This window comes from Dreissena polymorpha, chromosome 11 (assembly GCF_020536995.1).
Source record: "Dreissena polymorpha isolate Duluth1 chromosome 11, UMN_Dpol_1.0, whole genome shotgun sequence".
NCBI classification, from domain to species: domain Eukaryota; kingdom Metazoa; phylum Mollusca; class Bivalvia; order Myida; family Dreissenidae; genus Dreissena; species Dreissena polymorpha.
Genome location: NC_068365.1, coordinates 68,849,224 through 68,864,063, shown reverse-complemented (window position 1 = coordinate 68,864,063; position 14,840 = coordinate 68,849,224). Strand labels below are relative to the sequence as shown.

The window sequence follows — 14,840 nt, the reverse complement described above, 5'->3', positions numbered from 1 at the left end:
TATATAACCTATAAGGGAGTAGGTAAATTTCGGGTACCAGAAAGAGGAAATTATAATGAAGTAGATACAAATCGGGTACCAGGAAGACGAAACTATAAGGAAGTTGATAAATATCGGGTACCCGAATATCGAAACTATAAGGAAGTAGATATATATCAAATTCTGCGAATTCTTTTACCAAGTTAACAATTTCCAACATATTTGTCTAATCAGTGTTTTAAAAACACACATATGGCCTCCTTGTTTCATTCCAACAACTACTTTTTTATCAACATCTATTAGTGATTTTGGGTGGAAATGAATAAAATCACACACAAAACTGCTGATTTCTGGAATACTTTGATTTAATTAGATTTATAAGACATGTGATCATTAAAATAATCAAATATTGTTCGCATATATACAATTACATATAAGATCACTCTAAACAAACAATGCATATAAGATCACTCTAAACAAACAATGAAATAACCGCAGTGTTTATATAGGTCAAAACCACTATTTGTTACAGTTTATGTAGGTTCAAAACCACTAATCTTTAACTATTTTAGCTGTTTAGTCCATTTATCAGAGTTAAGTTCCTCGAATATTTACTCAACTGAAATAATTTTCAAAATGGTAGACTAACTATTGTATTAAAAAACACAAAAGGGTCTCCTGATTTAATTGAAACATGAAAATTTTTGAATGACGACTTTAAGTGAGATTTGAGGAACAATATTCGAAATCAAACACAAAACTGCTGATTTCTGGAATAATTTGATATAGTTAGATTTATAAAACATGTGGTCACGATAATAATAAAAACTGTTCGTCTTAGTACATATGAGAATAACATAGCTAAAAAACAAAACATTCCAATGAGTACAGTGTACTTGTAGGTTTAAAACCACTAACTTTTTTACATTTTCTTGCTTTTTGAGTCATTTCACCTGATTTATTTGTGCGGTTTTCATACAACATTTGCAAATGTCGATATATATATCTGCTAACATTTAAAATGATCCAACATAAAAAAGGGCCACAGACTAAAACTTGACAGACTGACTGACAGACAGAGCGCAAACCATAAGTCACATTCAGTTTCACCGGTAGGGACAATAATTATTTGATTTTCATGTGAAATGTTGTTTAAAAAATTAATATTTATTGAAAGTATACGTAGTTAAACTATTGTTTCATGTTGATAAGAATTGTGCGTGATAAATGCTAGTAGATGTGTGTACATACAAAACAGTACATGTATCAACAATAATAATTTATCATGTATATAAAGTGTGTATAATAGATATTTGTCTTTTACAAATATAGTGTATCTTCTGACGCTGAAATTTAGACGACTTTTACTAAATTTACAGATATTACTAACTTTCAGTTGCCCATAGATGAAAGGACCTAAGCACCACAGTTTCAGCCTCCATGACTCGACTAATGTGTCAACGTTTCGCAAATCCGCCATGTAATACAGGTCATTTTGTTTCTGTAGCAACCGCCCGCTGTAAAGTAAGAATGTTTTTTGATTTGGTATTATTATTCAGAAATGTCTGTACATCTATCTTAAAGTTTGTGACATCTCTTCGCCCCTGGGTGTATATTATAAAGGACCGCATATACTAACGAGACTCACGAATGTGAAGACTTGTTTTGATTTGTAAAAATGAGCCTCATACTGAAATAAGTAGATTAATGCATGTGCACAGACTTAACAGAGACGACAGTTTCCGCCTTTAGTGGACTTTTAACGACGAATACCATGAACGTGGAGAGTCGTCCCTGATAAGCTAGTGCGGACGACACTTTACGTAAATGCATTAAGACATGTTTTCCAAGAGATTGGCTCATATTCAATTTACAGCTATGTAGTTGTTATTGTAAATTCAATTGTGTGCAGTCCTACATCGGCTACACTGAAAAAGCGTTTTGGCCGCAACTCACCATGCCTGACATTCACGCAGCACACCCAATGGGAATAATAACTTAAGTTGTTCCTAATTGTGGTTTTGAGATTCAGTTTTCTGCACAACATCCAATGATTCTGCGTACAAAAGGATACGATTTTAATAGTGCAAGCAATAATATCACACATGTTTGCATTAAAATGATTAAAAAATGCAGTAAGTTTTAATTACATATGTTTTATATTTTCTTTTTGTACTAAATACTTGAAATTTAATCTGAATAGAAAAAGTTAATTTAACCTTCCCCTACGGACAGTGAGAGTGGCGGCCGTGGGTATTTGAGCCGCGTTCTGGGAAAACTGGACTTAATGCATGTACGTAAAATGTCGCCCCATATTAGCCTGTGCAGTGTGCAGTTTTGTAAGAAAGAAATTAATATTATGATTGTTTCTGGAACAATCCTTATCAAAAGTTCATACTACAAGTTTTGTGGGTAGAAAGAGAGTCACGGTGACGTCATTAAGATGACGTTCGCCGTCTGCCTCCATTACGCATGTCTACACTCCAGCGTCCATGTCTGAAAGTCTTTAACAAACATGTAAGCTAATGACTAACTCAAGATTGCATTGTACGTTGAAATAATTAAACCACTTATATGTGACTTACTCAAGATATCATAGCAATATGAAAGAATGACTAACTCAGGATATCATAGTAAATCATGTGGTGAAACGAGGCTGAATGCATGTGCGTTAAGTTTCGTGCCAGTTTAGCCTGTAAACTCCGCACAAGCTAGTCAGGGATGACATTTTACAATAAAACCGGATATTCATTCAGAATACACTTCTTTTTATAGGACACTTCTTTAAAGGCGGAAAGTGTGTTCCCTGATTAGCGGACTGCACAGGTTAATCTGTGACGATACTTTACGCCCAATCAGTAAGACCATTTTTCTCAGAGCGAGGCTCATATATAATAACGAGTGCAAACATGTGTACTTGCCCTTAATCGCGATGCGTCACCAGCGCCAACGTCAGACTGCAACATGCCGTTAATTAACGTGATGTTATCTCCAGGCACATACATCACGTCAACGCGCGGAGGCCATTTGAAGTCGGTCGTGTACAGGTGCGCATAAAGATTGTCCTAGGTGTCCGTCTAGAAGCCGCTCAGATCGTCCATGTAACGTTTGACCATCGTGTCAACGAACTTTTGTGACCGCTCTTCCGTTTTGTCGCGCAGTTCTGTGAATTCAATTTTATTCATGTTTGTTACGTGAAGTCATATGTTAAATGCATTTTCCTTTATTGTGTTGGCAATTGGCAACTTGCCTTAAAAAAATACATCTGATTAAATCTAAACATTTCTTTTCTGGATCCATGCTCACTAAACAATTGTTTAACTTAGGTCTAAAACTACAAATATTCTTGAAAAACGAGGAATATTAAAGAATTTCTCTAATTTTGACTTTAATTTCGAATTAACCGCCGCTATGTTCATCATTCTTCATTAAGCAATCTTTGTAATGATATAATAACACGTTGCAGCTTGCATACATTCAAATGTTGGATGTATTTCTTTTTATATTTTAATTTTTTTTTGGGGGGGGGGTGCGTGGGTGGGGGGGTCGAAGTATTGTATTTATTATTGACTCTACGATTGCATTGGTGGATACGGGCCCTTATAATGTCTGGGTCTACCTTTATTGAAGGTGAAAAATATTTAGTCACATGCAAGAAAATTCACACTAGTATGCCTGTAAATGAGCGCTCGAAAACCGTGGATAAATACATCGGAGCATCGTTCTGTGAAAACTGGGTTTGATGCATGCGTGAAAAGTGTCGTGACAGATAAGCCTCTAACGTCCGCACAGGCTTACCAGGGACGACAATTTCCGTATAAACTGGATTATCTATAAGCAGAGGCTTACCAGGGACGACAATTTCCGTATAAACTGGATTATCTCTAAGCAGAGGCTTACCAGGGACGACAATTTCCGTATAAACTGGATTATCTCTAAGCAGAGGCTTGTTTTAAATGCTAATCTGGGACACACCTTTACGCATATGCATTACACCCTGTTTTCCAAAAAACAAGGCTCATGTACAATATTCAAGTTGTCCCGACCCTGCAGGTACAAATAGATACACGTATTTGGACACGTACGAGCAAACACACTCATATTGGCCTCGTAAAATGCAATTGCAACGGAATCATCCTCATATATCTTTTAATAATTTTATTTATAGCGGGGTTTAATATGACTGTCGTGAGATTTCAATCACTTATAATAAAAAAGTAGAAAGTAAATCGCGGATGCATACAATAATACATTTCCGAACAGTTCATATTTTCAATATTCCACCACACACTTACTCATGGCAGATGAATGCATTTCCAAATATTGTATGTACCGGTATGCAAAATAAGGCCATATAGTTTTTGGCTGATTAATAATTTCCAAATCTTTTATGTATTTTAAAAATGCAAAACATACGTTTCAAGTCGGATTGCTTGTTTAATACATTTTCAAATCATTAGTATAGTGGATATCGAGGATTAGTTCGCCGAGGACGAGGTTACGATCCACTAACTTCAACACAACGATCAATATCAGCACGGGCTTACTGTGCTGGTTTAACTCCCCGTCGTGACGCAGTCTGTGAAACAAAAAACACGAATACTGTTAAATCATTTGGGCGTGATGTATGTGCGTTAAGTCTCGTATCCGACTAGCCTGTGCAGTCCACACAGGCCACTCAGGGAAAACTATTTCCGCTTAAATGATATATTATTTTTATTATCCATATTCCAAATAAGCTCAAGCCCTTGTCAATAAACCACTTACCGTGAAGAAGCAAAGTGGGCGCTTTATTTTGTATCAATTCAAAATTCGTGCAATAACGCAGTCAGATGGGTGATCACGTGACGATCAAGATGGTGAAGTCGGTGCCGAGACCAATCTCCACGCAGAGTTGTCGTTCCTTGCTCTCACATACACCTCTGCGTAAGGCTCAGCATGCCATTTTGTCTACCAAATAGGTAAAACCGAACAAACGCATCCAATGTATATTTGAGTAGATATTTATGAGCGAATGCATAAAATTAAAAAATATGACTGTTAAATTTACGATAAATCGTGCAAAAAACTTGTGAGTTTTAATGCAACTCTTTGAAACTATTTTATTGCCCATTTACACAGATGGAATCATTCCACGCACTTCACAAATGTCAACAATTGTACATGTTTTTTCTTGAGTGACGTTAGGCATTGCTTCGACGTATTTATGTTTGTTGGTGTCTTAACATAAAACAAACATATCAATTTTATAATAATTAAGTAAGACTGATATAAGATATCATGGTTTGAGATGGTTTTCTTTTTAGCAGTGAATGCAATGTAACCATCGTGCAAGAGATTGTTTAGTGTACTGTAACCTCAATGTTGAACGCTTGGAATGATCATGACATGAATGAGACGCTTTCATATCAGTAATCCGTTATATGCCCAACACAGAGGTGAATGTAATGTAACCGTCGTGCAAGAGATTGTACCGAGACAGGTATTGCTCGCCATTTTATACCCTTTATAACTTTTTATATCTCGAGATATAACGCGAATATAAAAAACGAAATAAACGCGTATCACATTCTCACTAATATTGCTGGAAAACGGCATTTAAAAAGTATACAACAATAATACAGGGTATACAACGTAGAAAAATACCTTTTTCGGCATGGAGGTCGCAATCTTGATAATCACGTGATTACCTCCCTCTGCAGTGTCGTCTTAAATGCACAGACAGGCAGACAGACAGACAGACAGATAGACATATAGTTTATCCAGACTTATACACTAGTACATCGTCTTCATACTAGAATATACAAATTATTTTCCCTGTTCCCTATTTCGGTGGTTTTTTACCCCATAATGATATTTTTCAAAATCAGGCAAACATCGCTGGTCAATATATCAAAACGATGCAGTTGACAGCAATCAAGAATAAATGACATGTATCTTGAAATATGTTTTTGACTGATATCTTTTAAAGCCAATTTAAATTAAGTTAAAATACCATACCCGAACATTTATAGCCGAAGTAAAACTACTCGCCATTTCATTTAACGCGGTAACGCCTCATGGATCACCAGTGTTGCTTGTATAAGGCAAAAACCTTAACACATTTTCTTGTATTACGTCTTGCTCGAGGCTAGTTTTATCAGTCTTCGTTTTAATATAAAACATGCCGATTAAAGGGGCTGTCAACCAGATTGACAAAAAAAGAAAAGTTCTGAATTACCGTATTTTTTACAATTGTTAGTTTATATTGATAAGAATATCACGACTGGTATATTACATAACTTAAAAAAAGTTGTTAAGATTTGATATTTTCAGTATATTCTGTAATAAAATATTTCGATGTTTAATCGAACGTACATCACGAAAATAGGTGACATAACGATATACACACTATATAAATAGTAATAAATAACGCAAGTAGATTGATCATTTTATATATAAAATATATACAATTCACTACGCATACGCAATTTACATTCCTGGGTTTACCACATGAAGATAATGATCAATCTACTTGCGTTATTTATAGTTAACTGGTAGTTACCTGATAGACAAACTCAGTACAGTTTTGTCACCGAATAAACTGAATATATGAAAACTTAACAACTTTGTTAAAGTATTGTTATATACCAGTCGTGATATTTTAATCAATATAAACTAATAATTGTAAAAAAATACTGTCATTTAGAACTTTTCTTTTTTCGCCAATCGGGTGTACCGCCCCCTTTAAAACATGTACCACCGTATTTAGAATTAAACACTGTAAATTATTGTTTACTGAATAAATTCTCGTTTGAACGTCAGTATATTTTCTTAACATAACCATATTGAATTATATATTTCGATAGGAGGTTTCTGGTACAAAACCTCCTTCGATATGCAGTGACTCTTCACCTGTTGAACACGTGGCGCAATGGGCATGGTGTCCGTCTAGCGACCGATATGTCGTAGGTTCGATCCCACTGTGGGAGCGTTGTCCCCCAAGCACTGGCTATACCCAGGAGGTGGACTCAATATCGTTAGGATAAGCCTCAGGATTTTGTTGCAGTCGAGCTTTAATAAATACGTTTTAACTTAATATGTTAATTTTGATAAAAAGCTACGAAAGTTAACACAGAAGTGTCATATATGAGTCGCGCTTTGGGAATACCGGACTTAATGCATGTACGTTAAGTGTCGTCCCAGATTGACGTGTGCAGTCTGCAAATACAAAAAAAGGGACGACACTTGATTTAATATATTTGTTTCGATAAATGGAAGTCTAAAACAAAATTAAGTCAATGCGGAAAGTGTGGAACCTTATTAGCCTGTACGGACTCCACATGTTATCCTAGGACGATACTTTACGCACATGCATCAAGCCCGTATTTCCCATAGCGACTCATATGTTACCGATACAACATCCGAACTATTATTACATATGTCAGGTGATACAAAATGTATATTATACATAAATAACTTTATCCAAAAATTATACTTAGAGCGTTCGACATCCGTTAAAGGTTCGACATAGTTGTTCTAATCTGTAAGTCACATTAACGTTAAGTACACTACGTACATTAAACACCCGTACAAGAAACTAAAATCCTAAATGCTTTAGGCTGTGTTCCAAGGCACAACAACATAATTGTAAGGTCTTTTTACTTAAGTAAGTAAATACATGATTTTTTTACGTGAGTATTGTGACACCGTTTCATACCACAGCGGCCTTTAAAAGGTAGTGCAACTGAAAGGATGAACAGATACAAAGTGTGTTTCAAGTGTATATAATGAAGTTGTTCAGCTTTTGTAAAGGTGACGTAGTCAATTATGTGAGGTTGATATTTAAACAAACAAAATGTGCATTTTAAAACGTGACGTAGTCTTTAACCGATAGTATATATATATATAAGAAGAAAAATGTTCGCCTTGTTGTAGGGAAATAATGCTTAATGTGCGTAACGTGTCGTCCAAGATTAGCCAGAGCAATCCGCATAGGCTTATCAGGGACAACACATTCCTCTTGTGGCTTTCGTTTATATGAAGTTTCTTCGTAATGACGATCCTGCCTAGGCGGAAAGTGTCGTCCCTGATTAGCCTGTGTGCAGAGCCGCGTTTTACAAGAGCGAGCTTCGTATTATGCTAACTGATTTTGCGAATCAAAGACTGAGTAAAATTGTTTAATCATAAAAGGCCTCGTTACCGCTTACGCTAGTTTAAATAGATTATGGACAGGTGTGTGTATATAAATTGTCCAACGGCGTTTAAAAGATATCTTCATTAATCAGAATATAAATTTATTGCTGTGTCTTTGAGTGTTATTTTCCATAATTTCACTACAGTGTATTATGTATGTTGCGTCAGGTTTATTATTTGTGATAGTAAATGCGTCTTATTGTTCCGAATAATCTTGTAGTATTGTAACACTCGCTTTCCTCCAAAACCATGTTGACGATTTCGCATTTCAAGTGTACTTAAGGGAACTATTAAATACGAGCCGTGCTATGTGAAAAGGGTGTTTAATGCATGTGTGTAAAGTGTCGTCCCTGATAAGCCTGTGCAGTCCACACAGGGTAATAAGGGACGACACTTTCCGCTTTTATATTTTTCGCTTGAAGAAGGTCACTTCTTTGCAAAAATCCAGTTGAGGCGGCAAGTGTCGTCCCTAATTAGCCTGTGCGGAATGCACAAGGTGATATGGGACTACACTTTACGCACATGCATTAGACCTCTTTTTCACAGAGCGCCGCTAATATATTTTGATAAGTGTACCATTGAATGTTTCAGCTTGGCAGATGTGAGCATAGGAGTTATATAGAGTTCAAATAAGGCAACACGAGTAGAGTTCACGTACGGAAACATTAGATGGCTGTAGTTCCTCTTGAATACATTGAGCTTTTATGAGTACATACAAGTTGGATACTTGGCTTGCAACTAAAGATGGATGTGAAAACTATCTGCGACAACACGTGGAAATTTAAAGTATTGCATTCATGGTTAGCCGAAAACACAGTGATTGATATGTAGAAACAATCAAACAGAAATTTATATACTGATTGATATAAAGAATATAGAGTTTGATATGTGTAACACATAGATTGATGTGTGTAAAACAGAGATTAATATGTGTAACACAGAGAATGATGTGCTGAACACACAGATTGCCATGTGGCACACGTACATTGACATTTGGACGCTCTACAAGCATGCACAAGTTACAATGGCGTCGTATTATATGCGTTTGCTCGCTTGCTCGCAAACAAACACGTAAAATCTGCATTCAAATTAAAAACATTCATTCTTAAATATACGTTTAAGACATATCTAAATTTATTTTAATAAATATCATCCCATTTCTTAACTTGACACATTATACTGAAACTCGCTATGGAAAAACGGGCTTCAATGCATGTGCGTTAAGTCTCGTCCCAGTTAAGCCTATGCAGTGCGTCAATTCGTCAGTCCGTGAACCGTCCCTTTAAAGAATAAAATTCAGCGAGGTATTTATCCCGATTAAAAACGGAGATTTATAGTTGGGCGCTGTACACAATAGAATTGAAATATTACACGCGTAAAAACAACTATATATTTTTCACCGACTATGAATATGATACTTGATATAAAGATTTCTATAAGCACTATTTATTAGATTAGGAATTATTGATAAATAACATCCCATTTCCCATTATATCATATTAGATTTATATGACAATGCAAGTTTTTTTTTAAATATGCGACAGATACTATGGGAAAAAAGCGCCCATGCTTTCTTAATTCACGCCTTTAAAAACGTCACTGACAGATTTGTTTAATTTTATTTTATGTAACAGTGCACATGTGTTGAAATATGCGACACATACTACGTTAACAATCGCCGAGGCTTTCTCAATAAACGCCTTATAAATTAAAGCAAAAACATGCATGAAGATTCCTTTCTCGGCTGCAATACTTGCGACTGACGTTAGCATGCTCCAATTTGCGACGCTGACGTAAATATTTATTGAGATTTGCCCATGTTAGTGTATATGTAAGGAGTTAAAATGTACAATCATTAAAAGATAAGTTTGCCGACTGTTCAATTGCACCAATAAAACCATTTTATATTTTTTTGCAAAACATAGCTACACGCAAAAACTTGAAGCGTAAGCACTTTAACCACACATCAATCAGATTAACTTATCTCGACTTGAAGTCCATGGGAAGCCCGTGGAAAGTATTCAGACTTTAACTACGTCCCTCGAATATATACATGTATGAGCCGCGATCTCGGAAAACCGGGCTAAATACATGTGCGTAAAGTGTCGTCTCAGATTAGCCTGTGAAGTCAGCTAATACTGCATTTAAATGGAACATTCCATTAAAACCTCAAGTGTCGTCCCTGATTAGCCTGTTAGGACTATATCGGACAATCTGGGACGACACATTACGCACATGCATAATGACCGGTTTTCCGTTAGCGCAGCTGATATGTTTTAACAAGCTCAAACATACTAGTTGGTAATGGTCTGCATTTTGAATAATCTGTGGCGACACATTACGCAATGCATTTAGCCCGGTTTTCTGTTCGCGCAGCGTATATGTTTTGATAAAATTGGTCATACTGGTTGGTAATCGTATATTATAGTTTATCTTATTTTTTTGTATTACACATTATAGAATTAAGGTGAAAACGTCAGGAAACACGAGTTCATATAAACGTGTTACTATACTTTACTTAATTAAAACAATGTTAGTATTTATTACCAGGGTATACGATTATTTTAATCGCGTAGTTACGCAAACACACTGTCCAAACTGAACATGAATACATACGTATAATATGTTATACGAAATAAAAATGGCAGCTAAGCAAACAAAACTTTACTAAAAAATAACTAAACTGCACCGTCCCACACCTCTCTTTCTCAAATCATATTCATGACAATGGAAAGACTTATGAGCATGACATGGTCAACAGCTAATCAGAGATCCTCGGGGAGTTTTATTCGACCTATGTTTTAAGTTTGAACATATCTTTCCTGTTTTCATAACGAGGGTCTAAATATTAACTAACCACTAATATAACTGACACATATAAACCCATCATTGATTGACAAGAGGGGACTGAAGCTGAGATAGCACCCTGTCTGAGTGCAATTAATATCAGTCGCGCTATAGGAAAACGGGGCTTAATGCATGTGCGAAAAGTGTCGTGCCTGTTTAGCCTCTGCATTTCGCACAGGCTAATCATGGACGAGACGTTCCGCCTTAACCAAATTTTCAGCTAAGAATGTATGTCATTCAAACGAAAAGTTCCATTTGAACGAAACGTATCGTATTTTATTGGTCTGTGCAAACTGCACATGCATTTAGTCCCGTTGTTCAAGATCGATGCTAAAATATTTTTTTTATTGTATTACGTATCATGTAAAATACGAGAAATAAGGTCACCGTTCGGCAATGTACCATCGGACGCCGATAAGTCATTGCGTCACAAATAAATTTTAGAATTTGTGTGGGCGCAAATGATGCACATATTTTACGACAACCTATAATTAACAAAATATGTGCACATAATTTGAGATGTTATTAATGTGGTAGGGGATTAATGGTAATACATCACAATCGTGTTTTATTTTGTTCTTATTATAATTTACCATTAATATAACAATTATTTTTAACATGTCAGGAACGTTTAACGGGTAATAAAAAAGTTAATTAAATTTGAGTAATGCCACAAACCGTGAACAAAATAACATGTTATCGATCCACCATGACTTCGTATTAGAAAAAAGCACACATCATGTTTATTGTTTTTATGTATGGCATATTTGCTACTTTAAGACAGTTTTGACCGAATCTTGAACAATAATAACACCAATTTTGCAATATTTATAAAACAGTATAGAGACAATACAATACTATAGACAGTAGCTGATTTGAAATTAAGGACACATCTAACCAAGATTAATATCTGCGTCCAACTTTCACAGTCAGATGTGGGCCTGTTGATAACAATTATAGTGTGTTGCCTACCAAAATTATGAACATAGATATATGATTACAATACCAAACATTATGAACATAGATATATGAGTACAATACCAAACAGTATGAACATAGATATATAATTACAATACCAAACATATATTAAGTTTTAACGTCAAATAAGATACATTTCTGAAGCAAAAGAATACAAGAATTGGTTGTCTGCCAAATATTGTCTTAAGTACATATACCAAAAATAACATTACACTTGAGATATATTGATCTGTTATGCACCTATAAATATATAAAAATTATTTTTTAGAGAACAATTATGACTTTGTTTCCTAAATGGGAAATCTATTGAGCAAAAATGGCCACATACAGGACATTGTCATCTGATAATATAATAAATAAGCATACCGTAGTGAAATGTATTTTTAGCACAGTATTAGGCAAATTATACAATTAGTTCACATAATCATTCCATATTAGTCGTGGGTAATTACAGGTGATTCTCTCCTAAAATTGTTGAAGGTGCATTATTTGTTAATATAGAATACATTGATACTATGTTCAATTCAACTCAGTTCATTTGTTTTTGTTATATTAATACTTGGTTAACAACACATTACTAAATGCTTGCTATATACTTACTATAATTACTATTTATATATTAAATAAACAACTTGATTATGTTAAGTCGCATCATATCCACATTTTCAGAGACCTTTTTTATCGTTTTTAATAACTTAAAAGACTCGAAACACGCCGAACGTGCCAGTTAGCGGGATTGTTTGTAGCACCCTGAAGCAACGATTGCTGATAGTAATGTAACGCCGCATTAACGTTCCCTTCCATTTCATAGCAGTGCCCCAACAAATTCAGTGAAGTCTCAACGTGATACATGTGTAGCATATTTCTTAAATCAAGCATGTAAGACTCAAAGACTCCCAATGCATGTAGCTGTTTGTCACGTTCACCGAGTCCTCCATACGTGAGATACTGTAGATAGTGAAGGAACGGACGGGCATCCACCTCAGCACAGTCCATCCATCGTTTTTCAGTAGGATGTCTCTTTGCCACTTCCGCTTGGGTGATATTGCGATTCATTTCAAACAATAATATTAAAGGAGTGCAATACGACTCCTGCCTTATAAATCTGACACAGAATGCGAATGGCACTTCACTGTATTCAAATTCAGTTTTGCCTGATAACATATTAGCAAACACCTTCAGATCCCTGTCTCCCTGTCTTGATCTGCATCCACACATAGCCTTGACCTCGCTGTGATACCTCCTCTCTACTTCCCCCAACACTCGAACTGTCGCTTGAAGATTACCACTACAGTACAATATAGAAGCAATCTTTAAGCGACTTGAAGCTATATCCGAATTAAACGAATATTGGACACGCCTTATTTTTTCTCCGTCAAGAACGTTTCGTAGTCGCAAATAGTAAGATGTTTGCACTGATATTTGTAAAGTGTAAATGTGTTTTATACATTCTAAAGCTGCAGTTTTCGATATGCCATTCGTTGAATTTTCAAAAAATGTGCGTCTTAAATATTTTAAATGTTGCATGAAGGTGTTATGAGAACTGCTTTGTTCATGTTTTAAGAGTGTTAACACATCAAAACCATGTAAACAATTTCGCATTTTAATTGTATTTTAAAGGGAACTATAAATAATAGTTTGTTAAGCATACCATTTAATGTGTTAGTAGTTGTTTGCAAAGGGGTTATATAGAGTTCAAATAAGGTAACAATAGAAGAGTTCACGTACAGAAACAATAGATGGATGTATGTCATCTTGAATTATTTGAACTTTTATAAGTATATTCGAGTTTAGTAATAGCAACTAGAGAATGATGTGAAAACTATATGTGACAAAAATTGAAAAATGTAAAGTATGATCAGCAAGGTTAGCCGATAACAAAGCTATTGATACTTGAAACGAAGAGATTTATATAGAAAACACAGAGTTTCATATGGAAAAATCCGATATTAATATGTATTCCATAGATATTATTCTATGGAAAACAAAGATTGATATTTGAACAACAGAGTTGATATGTGAAAACACAAAAATTAATACTTGGAACTAAGATATTGATTTGAAGAACTCATATATTGTAAGTAAACGCTCTACATCGACGTCTTATTATATGCGTAGTACAGCTTGCTTGCCAACAGTCACGTAAAAACTCCGTATTATACTTAACATTTTCATTTTATTGATTATTTTTTTAGTTAATTGTTATGTATGCCATACCATTGTTAAAATTGACAAATGAGACGCCCTGGAAAAACGAGGCATATGAATGTTCATAAAGTGTCGTCCACGATTAGCCTATGCAGTCCACATGCTTATCAGGGATGACACTATCATCTTTCATGGATTGTAAAGTGGTGAAAATGAGGTCTCGTGTAAACGCAAATTCAGATTAGTCTGTACGGTCTGCACATCCTAATCTGAGAGGACACTTTACGCACATGTATTAAGCCCTTTTTTTCCAGAACGTGACTCACTCGTGCAATTTAACTTGTTTGCCAAACACAAACACTGTTGAAAAAATCCGCGTACAAGTAAAATAAAAGTACTCTTTAAATTAGACATATTCACACGTTGCTTGAGTAATTATAAATGTATGCCATTAAATCTCTTAATTTCTCAGACAATATCGAAGTGACAACAAGTTGGAAAGTCTCAAATCGTCAGACCGTGAACCGTACCTTAACAGACTAAACCACCTTCCCAACAATAGAAATTTATTGTTGGACGCTCTAAATGCAATATACAATAACAATAAAGAAATATTAAACGTGTAAATACAACAACATTTTTGTCACCGGCAGAGAATATGATTCTTCATAAAAATGTTGAAATAAGCACAAGTTATACGAAAGCAATGAATT

The 14,840-nt window shown here is 35.1% G+C and overlaps 1 long non-coding RNA gene across 1 annotated transcript; it reads left to right on the top strand.

The window, feature by feature from the left end:
* The first annotated feature begins 1,348 nt into the window (after positions 1 to 1,348).
* LOC127851001 (uncharacterized) lies at positions 1,349 to 9,313 on the top strand. The gene is made up of 2 exons (XR_008035616.1): positions 1,349 to 1,503; positions 8,746 to 9,313. It is a non-coding gene; the product is annotated as an uncharacterized LOC127851001 (long non-coding RNA).
* Positions 9,314 to 14,840: the final 5,527 nt, after the last annotated feature.